Raw genomic sequence first — 19,635 nt, 5'->3', positions numbered from 1 at the left:
TGAAGCAGACCTGGGATTTGATCCCAGGACCCTGGGATCATGACCTGAGCCAAAGGCAGACACCCAACTGATAAAGTACCCTAGGTGTCCCTGTCATTATAGTTTTAACATGCATTTCTCGATCACTAGTGAATTTAGTTTTTTCCTCCTATGTGTAATCCATGTTTTGTGAATTAATTGTGATTTCTTGTGCTTTTTTTATTTCTCTAATAGAATATTTATGCTTTCTCATAAATGTAAGATAATTGTTTCATAAGAAGTATATAAACTTTTTTTTATAAAAAATCATAAGCTTTTTAGAAAGCATATAAGAATTTTTCATTGTTGTAAATTATTTTTCCTGTTTGCAAATTTTCATTTCTTTTTTTTTTTTTTTAATTTTTATTTATTTATGATAGTCACACAGAGAGAGAGAGAGAGGGGCAGAGACACAGGCAGAGGAAGAAGCAGGCTCCATGCACCAGAAGCCCGACGTGGGATTCGATCCCGGGTCTCCGGGATCGCGCCCTGGGCCAAAGGCAGGCGCCAAACCGCTGCGCCACCCAGGGATCCCTGTCTTCATTTCTTGAACTTCATTTATTTTTTTTCAATATAGTCATATCATGTTAAAAATATTTAAACTGGGAGATAAGGCGAAAATTTAGGAACAGATCCTTTCAATGTCATATTACAGTATTATGTGCTAGGCTTAACCCAGCATTATTTAATTATCTAGGAAAATGTACCTCGATTTGACTTTATTATTTACTAGTAATTAAGGGCTTAGGCTCTGTGGAGAGACACATTAAATTATAGATCTCTGCCCAGTAGAATAAAATAGCCCAAAAGGTTACAGTTTTATTGCTATGTAAGATATTAATGAGTTTGGTCTCTAACTCAGCAAATTTATTTCAATATATCTTTCTTAGCTCATATAAAAATCCTTGTTTTACAAAATGCTCTTTGAACTACCATCGATACTTAAACGGTCATAGTACTAATGAGATAATATATCTTTGATATGTTTATTTTTACATATTCATGATAGTCATACTTTTCAATTTTTGATATTTTGAAAAGTTTTTACAGGTTCTACCGATATTCCCAATTAGATTCACTTGTCAGAGCCCATTAAGCTCCATAGACTGAGAGGTGTACCTGTCAGGCTATTTAAATTCAAACGGATCTTCTCTTGGTTTCTGAGGTGAATCCCTAGTTGCCCTAGAGCTTTAATTTTGCTGACCCTTCATTTGTAGTGATTAGAATCTGGTTTTACAGTCTGAGAATTTGGTGATATGTTTTATTTATTTTTTTATTTTTTAAAAATATTTTATTTATTTATTCATGAGACACAGGGAGAGAAAGAGGGAAACAGAGACATCGGCAGAGAGAAAAGCAGGCTCCATGCAGGGAGCCCGATATGGGACTCAATCCCAGGATCCAGGATCACGCCCTGGGCTACAGGCAGACACTTAACCACTGAGCCACCCAGGTGACCCTGGTGATATGTTTTAAAGGGATAATGAGGGATCCCTGGGTGGCGCAGCGGTTTAGCGCCTGCCTTTGGCCCAGGGCGCGATCCTGGAGACCCGGGGTCGAATCCCACGTTGGGCTCCCGGTGCATGGAGCCTGCTTCTCCCTCTGCCTATGTCTCTGCCTCTCTCTCTCTCTCTGTGTGACTATCATAATAAATTTAAATAAAATAAAGGGATAATGAGATTTATTCTCTTTGGTGAACAATGATGAAAAATACAGTTTGATATTTTTTGTTTGGTTGTTTTTTTTCTTCTATTTGTGAGAAGAAAATTTATATGCCCTTTAGAAAGTAGAGCAACTTTTTGAGATAAGTAGTAGGAATTTCTGTATATCAGTTTACTTTTGACTGATGAATGAAATTGTCAAATTGAAGCTTCAGGATCCTTCAAGGTATATATGTGTGAATATCTTTTTCCTCTCATTATGTGAGTGTGGAGTGCTTTCTTACTTCTGGAGTGTATTATTAAATTTTATTATAATCTCAAATTAAAGCATCCTGTATTAGTTGTTTTATTATGGTAAAATGCATATAACATAAAATTTACCACTTTAAACATCTAAAATGAACATTTAAGTGTCATTTAGTATATCAACAGTGCTGTGCAACCAGCACTACTAGATAGTTCTAGAACTTTTTCATCAATTCTCCCCTCAGCCCAGCCCTGAAATTATCCTGTATCCTTTAATCAGTCACTCCCCATTTCTTTCTTCCTCAGGCCCTACTAACTTCTAATTTGCTTTCAGTCTCTGGATTTTCTCTACAGATTGGCCCATTTGAGATATGCCACAAAAAGGGAATATTTTTTCTACAAAAATGGAATAATGTCAGTAGATGACATTTTGTGGTTTAGCTTCTTTCATTTAGCATGTTTTCAAGGTTTATCCATATTACAGCATGCATAACTTTTATCTTCTTTTTCTTTTTTTTAAAGCTGAGTAACATACCACTGTATGGATTTACCATATTTTATCCTTTCATCCTGTGATGGACTTTGGGTTGTTTCCAACTCTGGTAATTGTCAGTAGTGCTAGTATTATCATTCATGTACAAGTTTTTCGTTGAACACCTGTTTTCAATTCTTTAGGTATATACCTAGGAATGGAATTGCTGGACCATATTCTAATTCTTTTTAACCTTTCAAGAACTGCCACTTTGCTCGTCACAGTGATTGTACCATGTTACATTCCTATCAGCAATGTGCAGATGTTCTAATTTTCTCCACATTTACACTAATATTTGTCTCTATGATTACAACCATTCTAGGACATGTGAAATGGTATCTGACTGTGTGAGTGTCTGTTTGTATTTACCTAATGGCTAATGATGTTGAACATCTTTTCATGTGCTTGTTATTAATTTGTATAGCTTAAAAACACGTGTAGCATTATGTTATACATAGCGTTTCTCAATAAATATTAAGTGTCATTATTAGGATATTAATATTCTAGTATCAGTACACAAAAAACACATTTATTAGAGTGTATTAAACTATAATACAACTTTAAAAATCTTTTCATGATTCTTTAGGTTTTAGGATATGAAAGAATGGTCACATTCATACCCTTGGAGAAAAGTAAACATAATGATTGACCAAAGACATATTGACCTATTGAAAATTTCAGAAGTAATCTCAAAAGCACAGACAAAAAAATCCTTTTAAGCTTAAATAGAGTCTATAGAAAGACCTTTTTCATTTTAAGAAAATCAAAAGAGTGTGGAACAAACCGTAATTTAGCTACACATATCTAATGCAAAAAAAATAAAAATAAAAAAAGGAAAATCCCTGTAGACAATGAAAGTGATATATGTAAAATGAATGCATTCAAATTTTAACCTAGATTCTATGCTTGCCACAGATAAGTGTCAATTTTTGCCTTATTTTTTGTCTTTTCATCTGTGTAGCAAAATAAAATAGGATTCTATAAAACAGAGATATTTAAGTTTTCACAAAGATAAATCTTTGAAAATAATCAAATGCATTGAGTGAAAATTAAATATCTCATGTCTACCTATGGACAACCAGTGACTTCACATTAACATTTCATATTACATAGAAACTTCATCAGTAAGTTGCACTTTTATCCCTCCCCCAAATGTGTCCGTTTTGATAGAAGTATACCAATGATTTCTAAGTAGTATAAAGAATGGCTCAATTTTATAAATATAAAATAATGTGTTTCAGTAATTTTCCCATCTATATAAAATCTTCCAACTAGTTGATGCAAATTGACTAAGGTCAATGAACTAGTGAAGTTCATAAACCTCTGCAAGTATGTTGAAATTCTAGGGAATTTATTGATCTGAGATGTAGACATTTTTCTAAGAGAACTATAATTAAGCATTTTTCCTACTTTCTATGTAACTCTCCCCTTGAGAGGATTAGATATTGAACACTTAATTAAGCCAGATTATAATTAAAATGTTGCACTGCCTCATTACTGGCTCACACACTGGTAGCAGAACACAACAAACAAATCCTAGTTAGGTGCCCCTTCATCAATTTTAAAATCACCCTTAGATTTGGTTTACAAGTCCACAGCTCTCAAGACCCTGAAATATCAGCTTAAAGCTTACAGTATGATATGAATATTTCTCTCAAGTTTAAGAAGAGCAGAAATTACTTAAAGGATTTCATTAAGGTATGTTCTAAATGTTCCTTACAATATTTTACCACATTCTTTCTAATAAAAACTAACTACTATTCACATTAAAATCAAAATCATTAGAGAAAATACCTTAAACACCTTCTCTGTCCCTCTTCCTGTGCTCTGATTCCCATTGTTCCTTGGGAAGCCTGAACCAGATGTTCTACTCCAGTCACAGAAGGTAAGGTAAGGTCTGAGTTAAGTGTAAAACCTAGGTGCCCATATATGAAACACCACCGTTGTAGCTTTTTTTTTTTTTTTTTTTTTGATTTTTTGTGTATTTACTAGAGGCACAGAAGAGAGAGAGACAGAGACAGAGAGGGAGAAGCAGGCTCCATGCTGGGAGGCTGACAGGGAGCCTCACGTGGGACTCGATGCCCGGTCTCTAGGATCATGCCCTGGACTGAAGACAGTGCTAAACCGCTAAGCCACTGGGACTGCCCAGTGCTAGCTTTTCCTGAATGCCTCTTTACTTTTCTTCTGAGGCCCTAACCCTGAGTAGGGGAAGGTTTGTATGGGGTGGGTACTTGACCCCTCTGGAAAAAACAACACAAAACAAAATTTAACTTGATGACCAGTTTGATGGACAGCGTGTTGAGTTCTAAATAAAAAAATTCTCTTCAGGAAGACAAAAAGGAGTGAGGAGGTCACAGGTTCTGACCCATGATATATAGAAGAGGAAGTGTCTGGAAAGAGAGGTATAAAAGGAAAGCTATTTAACTTGTGTGATCCGACAGTCTATCCCTGGGAATGTTCATAATATGTTTGTTCATAATATGTTTATTCATAAACAAATTTTTATATGTTCTTTCAATGAAATAATACTCAATAACCAAATGGAATGAACTGCTGAATGATGAAACGATGTGGATAAGTCAAAATTATAGTTTGAGAGATAAAATATACTATGACTCCGTTTGTATAAAGATCAAGAATAGGCAAAACTGATCTATGGTTTTACATACCTCTATAGTGTTAGGACAGTGATTGCTCCAAGTGGCAGAGTGAGTCTTGACTAGAAATGCAAATTGGGGAACTTCTGGAGAAATAAAAATGTTTCTATCTTGACAGTGGTATGAGTCACAAGGATGTATATATATTAGAACTATATTTCAGAGCTATGTGTTTCATTATACATGTATTATATATGTATATAAACACACACACATACATACATACACACATATTTCCTTTTTTTTTTTTAGAGAGAGAGAGAGGAGGACAGTAGGCATGCATGTGAGCAGGGTGGGGTGGAGCAGAGGGCAAGAATATTAAGGATGCCCCCCACACCCAGCATGAAGCTGACAGGGGGTTCCATCTCACCACCCTGAGATCATGACCTGAGCTGAAATCAAGAATCAGATGCTTAACGTACTGAGCCACTCAGGTGTCCCACATGTATTATATTTTAATTTAAAAAGAAGTTCTACAGCCAAATATAAGAAAGAAGGAAGGCAGGGAATGAGGAAGGGATGGAGCAAGCTTGAGTCTTTATGTTAATATAGTACAATCCATACTTACTGTATGACCTTGGCTGTATTTACTAAAACTATAATTTTCTTTTATTCTGTTACCTAAATAAAGGAGCTTTTCATAGTATTATAAGATTGTTACAAAGATTAAATAACATGACAAACGTATGAAAAGTCTTTGGTACTGGGCTGCCTCACAGTTAATAATTGCTGGATGGCAGGGATAATGATGATGGATAATAAGTACACTGTAGGAATTATCTGGGGAATATGGCTGAATTGCAACATTTAACAAGAAAAACTCGAGAAATTACAAACATCTTCTTAAGGTAGAGGTGAGACAATGTGTACTACTAAGAAAGTTCTCCCCTCTCTCACCAGGAGTCCTGGTGAGACTTCAAACTCTACATGGCAATCCCTAATGCATCACCATGATGCCCAAGGAAGACATGGTGACCTAGAAATCCAACTACTTCCTTAGGATCATCCAGCTTTTGGATGATTATCTAAAATGCTTCATTGTGGGAAAAGACAATGTGGGCTCCAAAAGACACAGCAGAACCACATGTCCCTCTGCAGGAAGGCTGTCTTACTGAGGGGCAAGAACACACATGATGCACAAGGCCATCCAAGGGCATCTGAAGAACCTTCTACCCCTGAAGAAACGGTTGCCTCATATTCAGGGAAATACGGTCTTTGTGTTCACCCAGGAGGACCTCACTGAGACCAGGGACATGCTGCTGGCCAATTCTGTATCAGTTTCTAGCTGCATTGGTGTCACAGCCCCATGTGAAGTCACCGTGCCAGCCTAGAACACTGGTTTGGGCCTGAGAAGAGTTTTTTCTTCCAGGCTGTAGGCATCACAACTAGACTAAAGTCTAGAAGGGCATCGCTGAAATCCTAAGTGATGTGCAGCTGATAGAGATAGTGGGAGCCAGTGAAGCCACGCTGCTGAACATGCTCATTATCCCCTACCTTCTCCACCCAGCAGGTGTTTGACAGTGGCAGCATCTACAATCCTGAAGTGCTCCATATCACAGAGGAAACCATATCCTAGCTTCCTGCACAGCTTCCCCAATGTTGTTAGTGTTATGTTTACAGACTTGTTACTGACTGTTGCACCAGTAGCCCATTCTATTATCAATGGATGCAAGTGGGTCCTGGCTTGTCAGTGGAGACTGATTAAGCCTTCCCACTTGTTGAAAAGGCTGAAGCCTTCTGGCTGCATTTGTGGCTGCTGCCCGCACAGCTGTCAGAGCACCATTGTTCCTGCTGTAGTCCCAGCCAAATGTGAAGCAAAGGAAACGGCAATGGACATGGGATTTGGTCTCTGACTAATCACCAAAGAGCAACTAACAAAGCTAACTTTGTTTGTAAAACAAGGAGATGATGGCTTACTTCTTAAACCTCCCCCCCCCCAAAAGTTCTAAGAAGGAGGGAATCCATTAAAAGAATGTCAGTCGTATTAGTCATTGAAATATTTATTCTCCAGTACCACTGGAGAAGCAAATTGCCTCAAAAGGGAAAAGAGTAAGTTAGGAAAAAAAGAGAGAAAATCTTTGTGGCCCCTATGAATTCTAACTACAGAGCGAAGTAAGAAGTGGGGTGTTGACCTGACAGTTGAAGTTGAAGGTGGCCAGAACAATGTGATTCTGAAAGACAAGATTCAGGAATGGAGGTACTTGAAGCAGTTAGGCAGTACCAGACCAGGAAAGATAATAACTACCATCAAATTGTGAATCCACTTTGGATATTCAAGGAAATCATCATCACCATCAAGGAGAAGAGAAGACAAAAGGCACCTGAGGGCAAAACAAGAGCTGACACCCCACAAGCCTCCACCCCTTAAAGTGGAGTATGTCTGACATTCCATAGGCACTTGTGGTGGCCTAAGAACAAAAAAGGCAGGAGGAAACAAATGGCTAACTGACTAAGATTATAGTCATGTAGGATATGAAAAACTCCATTACAGTCTCTAACTGTTTTAATGATTTACAAGAAAAACACAATTTTAATAATAGCCAGACTTCCAGGAACCTATAGACTCAATTTCCTGGAGCCTCAATGTCACTTTCACCTCCGTCGGACAGAAAGCCCTATATAATCAGTCATCCCTACAATCACGATGCAGCTCTTTCTGCCACTGGGTCCTGCCCCTGTGGTATAGTAAAAACAGCACTTTGAACTCTATTAAAAAGACTCCAGAATTCTTTTCTTGACCATTGTGCTCAACAACCTGGCATCGTCACCATCCATTTATTGATCACTTACTATATGCTCAGACATTGTATTAGTTTATCTAATTTTATCCCTTCAAACTACCTTATTTAGATGTAGGTATAAAATCCTTCAATGTCTAGTTCTTTAAACTGAAAGAGTTTGCACATATCTTTCTTTAGAGCTTGTTTCCTTCTGCATGGAGCTGACTCCTGCTTTCTGATAGAAGAAAGGACAGAATTGTGGAAAGCTGTATTACAATTTCTATCTGAATAATGACTCAAATTCCACAAAGACAACTTTTGAAAAGTCTAATAACACCTTTTCTTGACTTAACTATAAAATGCTGCCTGTTTACACTCAGATTTGCCTTTGTCCTATTTTTATTTTGATATCTTTTAGAACACACTACAACAAATTTCAGAGGCCTTTTACCAAAAGAATAAAATTTAGATTTTTAAAATAGATTTATTATAGAAAGAAAGAAATTATTTCTTTGTGTTTCAACTTTAGTCCCTCTAAAATTAGAATAGTTTTATTTGACATGTTTGTTTGTTTGTTTTGGAGGACTCCGTCCATTCATTGTAAAACCTCTAACTAACCCCAAACCCATTTGACTGAATGTTAGAAAAGTAAAGGTACTTTGAAGTAAGTAATTTGAAGGTTTTTGGAAAACTTTTGAAACTGATTTTAGTATTTATTTAATTATTATGTTATCCTTCACATGTAGTTTTTAAGTTATAACTTTTATTTTGTTGTTCATCTTCTTTAGAAAGCATATTTTTAAACTCAAAGCTCCAACCAAGTATTTTCAGATGAAAATGATAATTATGTAGCTGTTTGAATGTTTTCAAAATCCTCTTTTCAAAGGCTGCCTTTCATTTGAGAGCTCATTGATGTTTTCCCCCAATTGTTTAGAAATACATGTCACCTTCTTTATAAGCACTAATTAAAAGAAGTCGCTGATTTACAAAGGGTGATTTTTCAGACACATGTACACACACACACACACACATACAAACCTACACAAAGCATCAAGGGAGTATAGAAAGTGAAATTAATGGCTCTAAAATATCTTCTCTTTCTCTAAGATTACAATTTACACATCACTGTAATTGGACCAAATGTGAGAATCTACTACATTATCTTAATAACTATTTTTTTAACTTTTTAAATAAAATCCAGCACTTAGAAAGTATTTTATATAATTTCTCCAAAAAGGAAAACAAAATAACTTATCTTCTAACATGAAATTTAAACACTTCTGTGAAAAAAACTGAGTTGGGTATTTGGAGTTTTTCTTGAATTGATTGATTATATGATTTTACTGATCCAGATTATCATTATAATAGATGGTTACCTTTTCTATTTATCAAACCAGGCATATATTACCTGTCTGGTACTTTTTCAGAGAAGCCACTACTAGGTACACTGAAAAGTTTTATATTTTGTTTATTTGTTCCACACTTTAATTTTCCTACTTCTTTAACCACATTCCATAGGGACCTTTTTCTCCTCTGAAAAAAATATTATTCTGGAAGTTTTAACCTATATCAGGTATTTCTGTCTCTCTCCAATTTCATTCAGTTGCCATTCACTTAAAGAGCTTGACCATTTCACCATGTGCTGGCTTCCTTATCCATTTCTCTAGCTTTAGGTTTGACTGAGCTTCTATTTGCCAAAAGCCTGCTGAATATTTCTATCAAAATGTCTCTCTGGAAACTCAAGCTTCACTTGTCCCAAACTAATGCTATTTTTTTGTAGTAAATATTTCCCCCTACTATCACCCTGCATCAAATTCATTCTGTATATAACCACCAAAAGCCTATTCTTAAATAAAATTGTAAGTCACTTAAGTGCTCAAAAAGTACTTAATGGCTATTTTTCAGTCAGTAAAATCTCAATTTTCAGTCAGTAAAATCTCAATTTGTGATTCAAGTTCAGAGAGACAATTAAACTTTCCAATTTCAGCCATGTCTGTACTTCTTTCTCTGACCAGTTCTCAAGCCATCCCTCCATCTAGCATGTCCCTTTTGTCTATCGTTACAAACCCTCATCGAAGGCCATTAGCCACCTAGGATATTTGAAGGAACTTCTGAGATAATTTGGGAAATAAATAATCTTAAATACAAAGTAAAGCAAACCTATTTAAAATCTCCAAACATATTTTGGAATGAGTTTCTACAAGGAATAATTTACTGCAATGTATTCTCAAATTATCTGAAAAGCAAAATCACAAGAAACATTATATAAAGGAAACTAATTCTAGCTAAAAAATAATATGAGACAAATACATAAATACAGAAGATAAAGTCATTTTAAAAATAAAATATATTTTCACTTATCCTATAAAAATAAATATCAAGGTTAGAAATTCTAAATATAAAGGACATGGATTTATTTAAAAACCAATATTGCACACACATACTAGCAGGATGTTCATAGGTTAGAAGTCCTCTTATTTAAATACTTTTACAGGGCAGCCCCTGTGGCGCAGCGGTTTAGCGCCCCCTGCAGCCCAGGGTGTGATCCTGGAGACCTGGGATCGAGTCCCACATAGGGCTCCCTGCATGGAGCCTGCTTCTCCCTCTGCCTGTGTCTCTGCCTCTCTCTAGCTGTGTCTCTATGAATAAATAAACAAAATCTTAAAAAAATACTTTTACAGAAAACCATGCATTGCTTCAATGAACAATGAGTCAGTTGATTCATAGTAGTGTCAAACTAAAATTAGGTACTCCAAATGTATTTTTTTGTCACAACTGAATGACTCTAAAAAACTTTCAATGAAGCATAACACATCAACAGTGACATACTGAAACATCAGAGTCTTCTGGATTGTCAGTGGAAATAATGGATAACCAATTACATTAAGGAGCAAAATATCAATATGATATTTCACATTCTAAAATTTTTTTAAAATGTACTGGTTTATGTTCATTTCATTACTGACTCAATCTTTTTCTTTGGAATTACAATAATGTCAGAGGCTTTTATTTTTTATAACTTGAATATAAAAGGAGTTGCACTATATCTACATAGGTTAGTGGGAAATTATTCCTTTAGTTGACCAAACAGTTATAGATTTTTTTTCTGAAATAAATAAAGACGTTTTGAGATGCCTGGATGGCTCAGCAGTTGAGCGTCTGCCTTTGACTTAGGGCATGATCCTTAGGTCAAAGATCGAGTCCCACATCGGGCCCCTGCAGAGAGCCTGCCTCTCCCTCAGCAGGGAGAGTGTTTCTGCTTCTCTCTGTCTCTCGTGAATAAATAAATAAAATCTTTTTAGAAAATAAATAAATAAAGATGTTTCTAAGACAGCAAAAACCTAACTTCCACTTGAACTATCACTTATTCTTTTCCCCATTTTTTCTTGTATTTCTTTGAAACACTGTAATGAAAATGATGATTTGTAGAGTATGCTATAGTTTTTTTTTAGTCTTCTATACTTTTAGTAAGGCTTTACGTTTGTGGAAAAAGAATATTAAAATAATAGTCACCTACAAATGATACGACAATATCATTTTCCCAAATGAAAATATGATCATATTTTTAAAGGAGGAACTAAAATGTGCATATCTCATAAGTATATGGCTCTATATTCAGTTGCTCTGGCAAAGCAGTATCCTTTTTTGGGATTTATTTCACTTCCTGAAAATGTGGCCAAAATAAAAATTGTATGTTCTATTTCTGTGAAAATTGTCATTGGAATTTTGATAGGAATTACACCGAATCTGTATATTGCTTTGGGTAATATGGACATTTTAACAATATTAATTCTTCTAATCTATGAGCGTGAAATATCTTTCCATTTATATGAGTCTTCTTCAATTTCTTTCTTCAATATCATATGGTTTTCAGTGTACAGATTTTGCATCTCAGTTAAATTTGTTCTTAGGTATTTTATTTTTTTTTATTTAATTGCAAAGGAGGTTTTCTTAATTCCTCTGATACTTCACTGTTGCTATATAAGAATGCAACAAATTTTTTCCTGTTGATTTTGTACCCTACAACTTTACTGAATTAATTTATTAGTTCCAGCAGTTTTTTGGTGGAGTCTTTAAGATTTTATATATAGAAAAACATGTCACCTGCAAATAGTGACAGTTTTACTTCTTACCAATATGAATGTCTTTTATTTCTTTTCCTAAGTGCTCTGGCTGGGACTTCCAATACTTCCAATACTATGGTGAATAATAGTGGTGAAAATGGGTATCCTTGTATCATTCCTGATCTTAAGGGAAAAGCCTTCAGCTTTTTATTATTGAGCATGATGTTAGCTCTGGGCTTGTCATAAATGGTCTTTATGGGATCCCTGGGTGGCGCAGCGGTTTGGCGCCTGCCTTTGGCCCAGGGTGCGATCCTGGAGACCCAGGGTCGAATCCCACATCGGGCTCCCAGCATGGAGCCTGCTTCTCCCTCTGCATGTCTCTCTTTCTCTCCCTCTCTCTGTGACTATCATAAATAAATTAAAAAAAAATAAAAAAAATAAATGGTCTTTATAATGCTGCAATATGGTCTATCTAAACTTTCAACTTTGTTTAGAATTTTTATTATAAATGGTTGTTAAATTTTGTCCAATGTTTTTTTTTTGCATCTATTGAGATGATCATGTTTTAAATTTTTATTTTGTTAATGTGTGTATCACAGTGATTTGTGAGGTTGAAATATCTTTGCATTCCTGAAAGAAAGCTCACTTGATAATGGTGTATGCTCCTTTTATTGTATTGTTAAATTTGATTTGCTGATTTTTTTTTTTTTTTTGAGGATTTTGTATCTATGCCCACCAGTGATACTGGCCTTCAGTTGTGTGTGTGTGTGTGTGTGTGTGTGTGTGTGTGTGTGTGTGTATTGTCCCTGTGTAGTTTTAGTATCAGGGTAATCCTGAACCATTGAAATGACTTTGCAGGGCAGCCCGGGTGGCTCAGCGGCTTAGCACCGCCTTCAGCCCAGGGTGTGATCCTGGAGACACGGGATAGAGTCCCATGTCAGGCTCCCTGCATGGAGCCTGCTTCTCCCTCTGCCTGTGTCTCTGCCTCTCTCTCTCTCTCTCTCTCTCTCTCTCTCCTCTCTGTGTTTCTCATGAATAAATAAATAAAATCTTAAAAAAAATGACTTTGGAAATGTTCCTTTTCATTTTTTTTTGGAAGAGTTTGAGGAGGATTGGTATTCAGTCTTTGAATGTTTGGTGAATTCACCAATGAAGCCAGCCAATCCTGTACTTTTGTTTGTTAGAAGTTTTTTGATTAATGATTTAATCCTTTCTAGCAATTAGTCTATTCAGATTTTTTATTTCCTTATGATTCAGTCCTGGAAGATTATATATTTCTAGGAATTTATCCATTTCTTCTAGATTGTCCAATTCATTGGTATATATTTGTTTATAGATAGTAGTCCATTATGGCCTTCTGTATGTTTTGATTCTCAGTTGTAACTTCTCCTCAATTTCTAATTTTATTTGAGCTTCTTCTCTTTTTTCTTAGTGAGTCTAGTTACAGGTTTGTTATTTTCATTAATCTTTTCAAAGAACCAACTCTTGTCTCGATTTCATGTATTTTCACTGTGATCTTTATCATTCTCTTCCTTCTAATAGCTTCACGTTTTTTGAAATCTAAAAGATAAATGAATAAGAAAAACAAAACTCATAGATACTGAGAACAGATTTGTGGTTGCAAGGGGGCAGGAGATGAGGGGAGTGGGCAAAATGGGTGAAGGAGATCAGGAAGGATAAACTTCCAGTTACAAAATACATAAATCCAGGACACCTGGGTGGCTCAGTGGTTGAGCCTCTGCCTTTGGCTCAGGTCATGATCCTGGGGTCCTGGGATCGAGTCTTGCATCAGGTTCCCCACAGGAAGCCTGCTTCTTCCTCAGCCTATGTACCTGCCTCTCTCTGTGTGTCTCTCATGAATAAACAAATAAAATATTTTTAAAAATAATTTAAAAATAAAATAAAATAAATAAATCCAGGGATATGTATTGTGAGGACTCTAGTCAATAATACCATATTATAAATTTGAAAGTGCTAACAAAGTAAATCTTGAAAGTGCTCATCACAAGAACAAAAATTATAACTTTGTATGGTGAACAGATGGTAAATAGACTTAATGTGGTAATCATTTCACAGTGTATACAAATGTCAAATCATTATGTTGTATACCTGCAACTAGCATAATGTTTCTCAATTCTACTTCAATAAAAAGAAGGAAATTGTAGCATTCACTTATAAGTCTGGAAATAGCACACCTATTTTCACATTAATTATAGATACAATTTGGTTATGTAATAGGAGTAAGACATCACCTGATAGAGAAAATAAAAGAGAACCGTTTAGAGATTTGTAGCCTTAGTGAAATCATCAATTTAAATTTTTTTTTTTTTTATGATAGTCACAGAGAGAGAAAGAGAGAGAGGCAGAGACACAGGCAGAGGGAGAAGCAGGCTCCATGCACCAGGAGCCTGATGTGGGATTCGATCCCCGCTCTCCAGGATCGCGCCCTGGGCCAAAGGCAGGCGCTAAACCGCTGCACCTCCCAGGGATCCCTGAAATTATCAATTAATAACAATTAGGAATGATAGACTATTATAATTATATCAAAATCTATAATATTCATGAAATCAAGTTTGAGACAAACAGTACATAGAAAGTACTCTAATAATCTATGCTAGTTTAGGGTGCCTTATTATGCAAAGATTCTAGATTAAATAGACTGACACATATCTTATGTTTGTTGGTGTTTATTTTAATATAATATAAAGCTAAGCTAAATTTTTATAGGACAATCAATGTCAATAATTAATCTATTAATATTACTATCCTAAGAAATATGTAATCACATAAATTCAGAGATGGGTTATGATTAGCATGATTGATGCCTTATAAATCATAGTAATGCCACATAAAGTACATCTGTTGATATGACCACAACATTCAACAATTCTAATATTTATATTGCTTATTTAAAAATTGCAAGAAAGATTCAATGTCCCAAAACTAAGATTTCTAAAAAATTTGATAAGCAGGTTTTCCATTATCTTCAAAGGTCATTCAAAGTTCTGTCATAAACATAAGATAGCAAAAATCTAGGAATCTTATCTGATTTTAAGTGAAAATTTTCATCTTTTTAAGTTTAATTTAAAATTTTACTTTTAAAACAAATAGTATAAGTACACAATTCAATCTTTCATGGAAAATTATACTGGTAAACTAATTTTTTAAAAAAGTACTATAAAATTATTAAGACCAGAAATAATGATATTCTCTGTAGTAGCTTAGAGAGTGACCACAAATTCCTCCCATTGGTGTATGACTTTTGTAAACTAACTTCACTGTTTTACCATCAGGAGATAGAATCAATTTCTCCACAGAATTTGGGCTCAATCTTGTGATTTGTATTGGCTATGTATTGTATTTTATTGAGATGCACTTGCACACGGCGACCACCTTTTTTTGCTGCTGGGAACCATTGTGTTATCATGTGATCAAGCTGGGACTAACTTACAGGAAGAGAGACCATATGTAATGTCATCTCAGCCATCATAGCCAACTGACAAACGCCTGTGAGGACGTTTTAGATTTTCCAGTCTCAGGCCAGTTAGTACAAACTAGAAAAACTGCTGTGCTATGCACAAATTTGGGAGGAATAATAAATGCTAATGATTTTAATGTATTAATTTTGGGGTAAAAGCCTTTTTTCTTAGCTACAGCTATCTAAATAAGTCTTCATATCTTGCTTTTAAGCAACTAAAGTATTTTTCATAGCTATTATAACAAAAATAGTCTATAAAACAATATGATTAAAACAAATAATACGTTAAATGTGACATTACAGAATGACATAAAATTAATTAACCAAAAATAATATCTATATTCTTCCCTATTAAAACCATATACCTGACCACTAATTTCATGAATTTTGAAATAATATACAAGGTTTGATGTTTGATGGGCTACTCAGCTAATTAAACAATATTCCTAATACAGTGTAAAGCACTTAGAAATATCAGATTTACTTTCTCTGCAAAAGCCTTTTGCTGTATTGGATGATTTCCTAAGTTCTCTCTGATAAACTCTGGTATCTGTCATGGTCAAGAATATTTTGACTCTATTTCCCTGATTCAGATTTTCATGATCAAAAGAAGAAGCCAATATGGTGAAACTGTAGAATGCTGAGTGAACCACAACATGAGATGATAATTACAAATCACAGATAGATGACAGGAATGACATGGTGTTACCTCAACACTGACTTAAAAAGGTAAAAAGCAATAAATGCAGGCATTTGTATAAATCAAATTAAACTGCTCCTTTCCTACTTCAAGATAAAATAAAAATAATAAAAACATAGTACACTTCACCAAGACTTCCCAGCAAGAAATGCAATGGCAGAGAATTACTAATTACACCTAAAATGTATTGAAGGCCATTATTTGCACTAATTTACATTTCAAGGAATAAGAAAGAGATAGAGTAAATTCATTTAAATATTTTATCGGGGAAAAATACTGCTGCAATAACTTTTACTGAACTAGTAACTAAAGTATAGGTAGGCAATGATGCCGTGACTACAGAGCATACAAGAGCTATGACATTTAATTAACCATTCCTCTTATTGTTTCCTTCTTTATTTCCTGGTCATTTAAATTTCTAAATTAATACTTTTGTGATTTGGTTAAAGACTAGAACCATGTAATTCAGCCTTAGAGTGGTGTCAGGGTCAAAAAAACAGTTCACAGCACAAAGCAAATTTTAACAGGTCACAACCTTACTTTGCATATATCAAAATCTATGAAAAGAATCTGAATACATAATTATTTTTTCTTCCCCATCCATGTTTATAGAATCTGACAAATGCCTCCAGTACTTTACAGCTTCTTTTCTCCTTCTCTCTACTCTTTGTCTCCTTTTCTGAGTTATGTAGGTTGACCTATCTTTTTTTTACTTAGCAAAAAAAACTCTTTTCTCTAGGTTTTTAATTAAAGAGAAAAGAGAGAATTACAATATCCTCTGGGATCCTGGGGGATAGTGTGAAAACTAGGGCCTTGAAACAAGTTCAAATTTTGGGCCTGTGACATTTGTTTGTTATAATTAAAAACACAAAACTGTCTAAATTAAATTTGTGTTCTGTTCTCATGTTTCCTTTCATTATCTAACATAAATTCTACTAACAAATTGGTGGGCATTTTTCCATCATATTTTCTGTTTTTTTTTTTTTTTAATTTTTATTTATTTATGATAGTCACAGAGAGAGAGAGAGAGGCAGAGACACAGGCAGAGGGAGAAGCAGGCTCCATGCACCGGGAGCCTGACGTGGGATTCGATCCCAGGTCTCCAGGATCACGCCCTGGGCCAAAGGCAGGCGCCAAACCGCTGCGCCACCCAGAGATCCCTGTTTGTTTTTTTTTAATAAAAAATGCACAAACATATATAGAAGAATTTTTCGGTGGTTATTCTTGAAAGGGAGAGAAAGAGAAAAAGAATACAGACAAGTGCAAGCATGAGTCAGCAATATGATAAAATGCTTTCGTGTTATAGGATACCTAAAATTCCATTTAAGATTGTTTATATATAGGTATTAGGCATTCTATTATATAAAAGCATTTTATCACATTGTATATCAAAATGTAAACATTACATCTCCTTAAAACTTTTGTGAGATCTTTAAGGATTTAAAAAAATCGGGATCCCTGGGTGGCTCAGTGGTTTGGCGCCTGCCTTTGGTCTGGGGCGTGATCCTGGAGTCCCGGATCAAGTCCCACGTCGGGCTCCCTGCATGGAGCCTGCTTCTCCCTCTGCCTGTGTCTCTGCCTCTCTCTCTCAATCTCTCTCTCTCTCTCTCTCATGAATAATAATAATAAATAATCATGTGTGAACATATCTGTTCATTTTAGAGGATTAAGAAAATGGGAAAATCCAGAAAATGACAGAAATCCATATTTGGGTAAATATAATGACAGCAGTAAGAACTTTCATATGGTACAGGGGGGAAAATAAACCAAATCATTCCATAGTGATAGAAAATTGGAGCCCAAGGACCTAAGCTCCCTGGAAATCCACAGAAATCTTAAAGACATAGCTGCTGGGTGATCCGTGGGCTATAGAATCAACTCCAAAACTGTTGGAACTAATCGAATCTTTAAAGTTGCAAGATATAAATTTAAGTTTCTAGAAAGAAGGATGATCAAGGGCAACATATAGATTCATTGTAATAAAAATGTTACACTTATCATTAATAAAATTAATAAAACCAAAATTACATCAAATTAATATGTCCTTTTCTTAATCTCTGGAAATTTCAGGATCTTGATATGTCTTAGTAGATTTGTGATAAAGATTACTTATTGTGTCACCCATGTGCTACTTAAAGGTTGTGATTTACAGGAAGCTGCTTTTACTTCAAGAGATTTCAATTGCTATGGAGATAGAAAATTAACAAATAGAGATTATACCTTAAATCTCTCAATTATTTTATCAATACAAATCAAAGGGAAACCAGAGAAGGGGGACATATCTGAAAAGGCAAAAATATGACTATAATAAATTATGAGTTTTTACAGTGATGAAAAAGCCATACTATGATGAAATATGGACAGAAAGGTAGTTACAGTATTTGTAATTAGATTTTATTTTGATAGCTCTCCTGAGCATACAATGTGAAAAGTGTAGGATGACACTAAGAATAGCAGTCAAAACCAGGGTTTTTCAAGGTATAATGCAGGGATACCAGAGGTCCAAAAGATTTCTCTCATGGATAGGCCAAATCTCCATATCCATATGCTTTATATTGCTTTTATTTTTTGTAAGATATCATTTGAAATGATATCATATGATATCATATCTAAAAGTCTTTTATAAAACATCAATGAATAAATGTGAATATTTTAATTTGTAAGAATTAAGAGTAACGGATCTTAGTATTAAGATACTGAAATTTCTGTTTAAAAATATATCTTTGTGCTCAGTATAATGCTTTTTAATAAAATTTCTAACATTCTATGTCTTAGAAATATTGAAAAGAGGGAAGCCTGAGTGGCTCAGCAGTTGAGCATCTGCCTTTGACTCAGGACATGATCCTGGAGTTCTGGGATCAAGTCCCACAATGGGCTCCCATAAGGAGCCTACTTTTCCCTCTGGCTATGTCTCTGCCTTCTCTCTGTGTCTCTCATGAATAAAAAATAAAATCTTTAAAAAATATATTTAAAAAATTATTGTTCACCACATTAAAATACAGCAACCCTAAATAATGGGTAAGAATGAAGAGGTTTTTCAGTTAATGAAAAATCTGTTTATTATTTTTAAAAGAATACATTTCATTAACCTGAAATATAGTGTAGTAAGCAAAAGCAAGATAATCTACACAGTTTAGTGTATCAGTGCCTTAGGGATAAATCCCAAATTCCTTAGCATTCAAACCCTGCATGTGTAAAGTCCTAAGCTACATTCCAAACCAATGTTTCTCTGCTCCTATATTTCTTTGTTCTTCAAATGTTTTTTTGCTCACTCAACTCCCTAAAATATTTTTTAAAACTATAGTTCCCCAAATGTTTTTAAGCTATACTTGAAATATGTTTGGTATCTAAAGTTTAATGTTTACAAGGGATAAACTATCTGACGCTAACTATTGTACATGTATTTTAAATGTATTTTGCATAATGCTCCAATTTTGTGGAGCTCTACATTGAGCTTATCCAAATGATACAACGCATCTGCCATATGCCCTAAATCATCAGTAAAACCAGTCTTACATTCTATCAAAAAAGTGTTTGAATGTTTCATTTCAAATAAATA

The 19,635-nt window shown here is 34.8% G+C and overlaps 1 protein-coding gene and 1 pseudogene across 1 annotated transcript in view; one reads left to right on the top strand and one right to left on the bottom strand.

Annotated features, from left to right (window-relative positions):
- SGCZ (sarcoglycan zeta) overlaps positions 1–19,635 on the bottom strand; it is a 461,347-nt gene that overhangs the window by 177,117 nt on the left and 264,595 nt on the right. The gene's annotated exons all lie outside the window — the stretch shown is intronic.
- LOC144284427 (large ribosomal subunit protein uL10 pseudogene) lies at positions 6,068–6,967 on the top strand (annotated as a pseudogene).

The sequence above is a fragment of the Canis aureus genome, chromosome 15 (genome assembly GCF_053574225.1).
Source record: "Canis aureus isolate CA01 chromosome 15, VMU_Caureus_v.1.0, whole genome shotgun sequence".
Lineage (NCBI taxonomy): Eukaryota > Metazoa > Chordata > Mammalia > Carnivora > Canidae > Canis > Canis aureus.
Note: the sequence above shows the minus strand (reverse complement) of the source record. Positions and strands in the feature narration are given on the sequence as shown.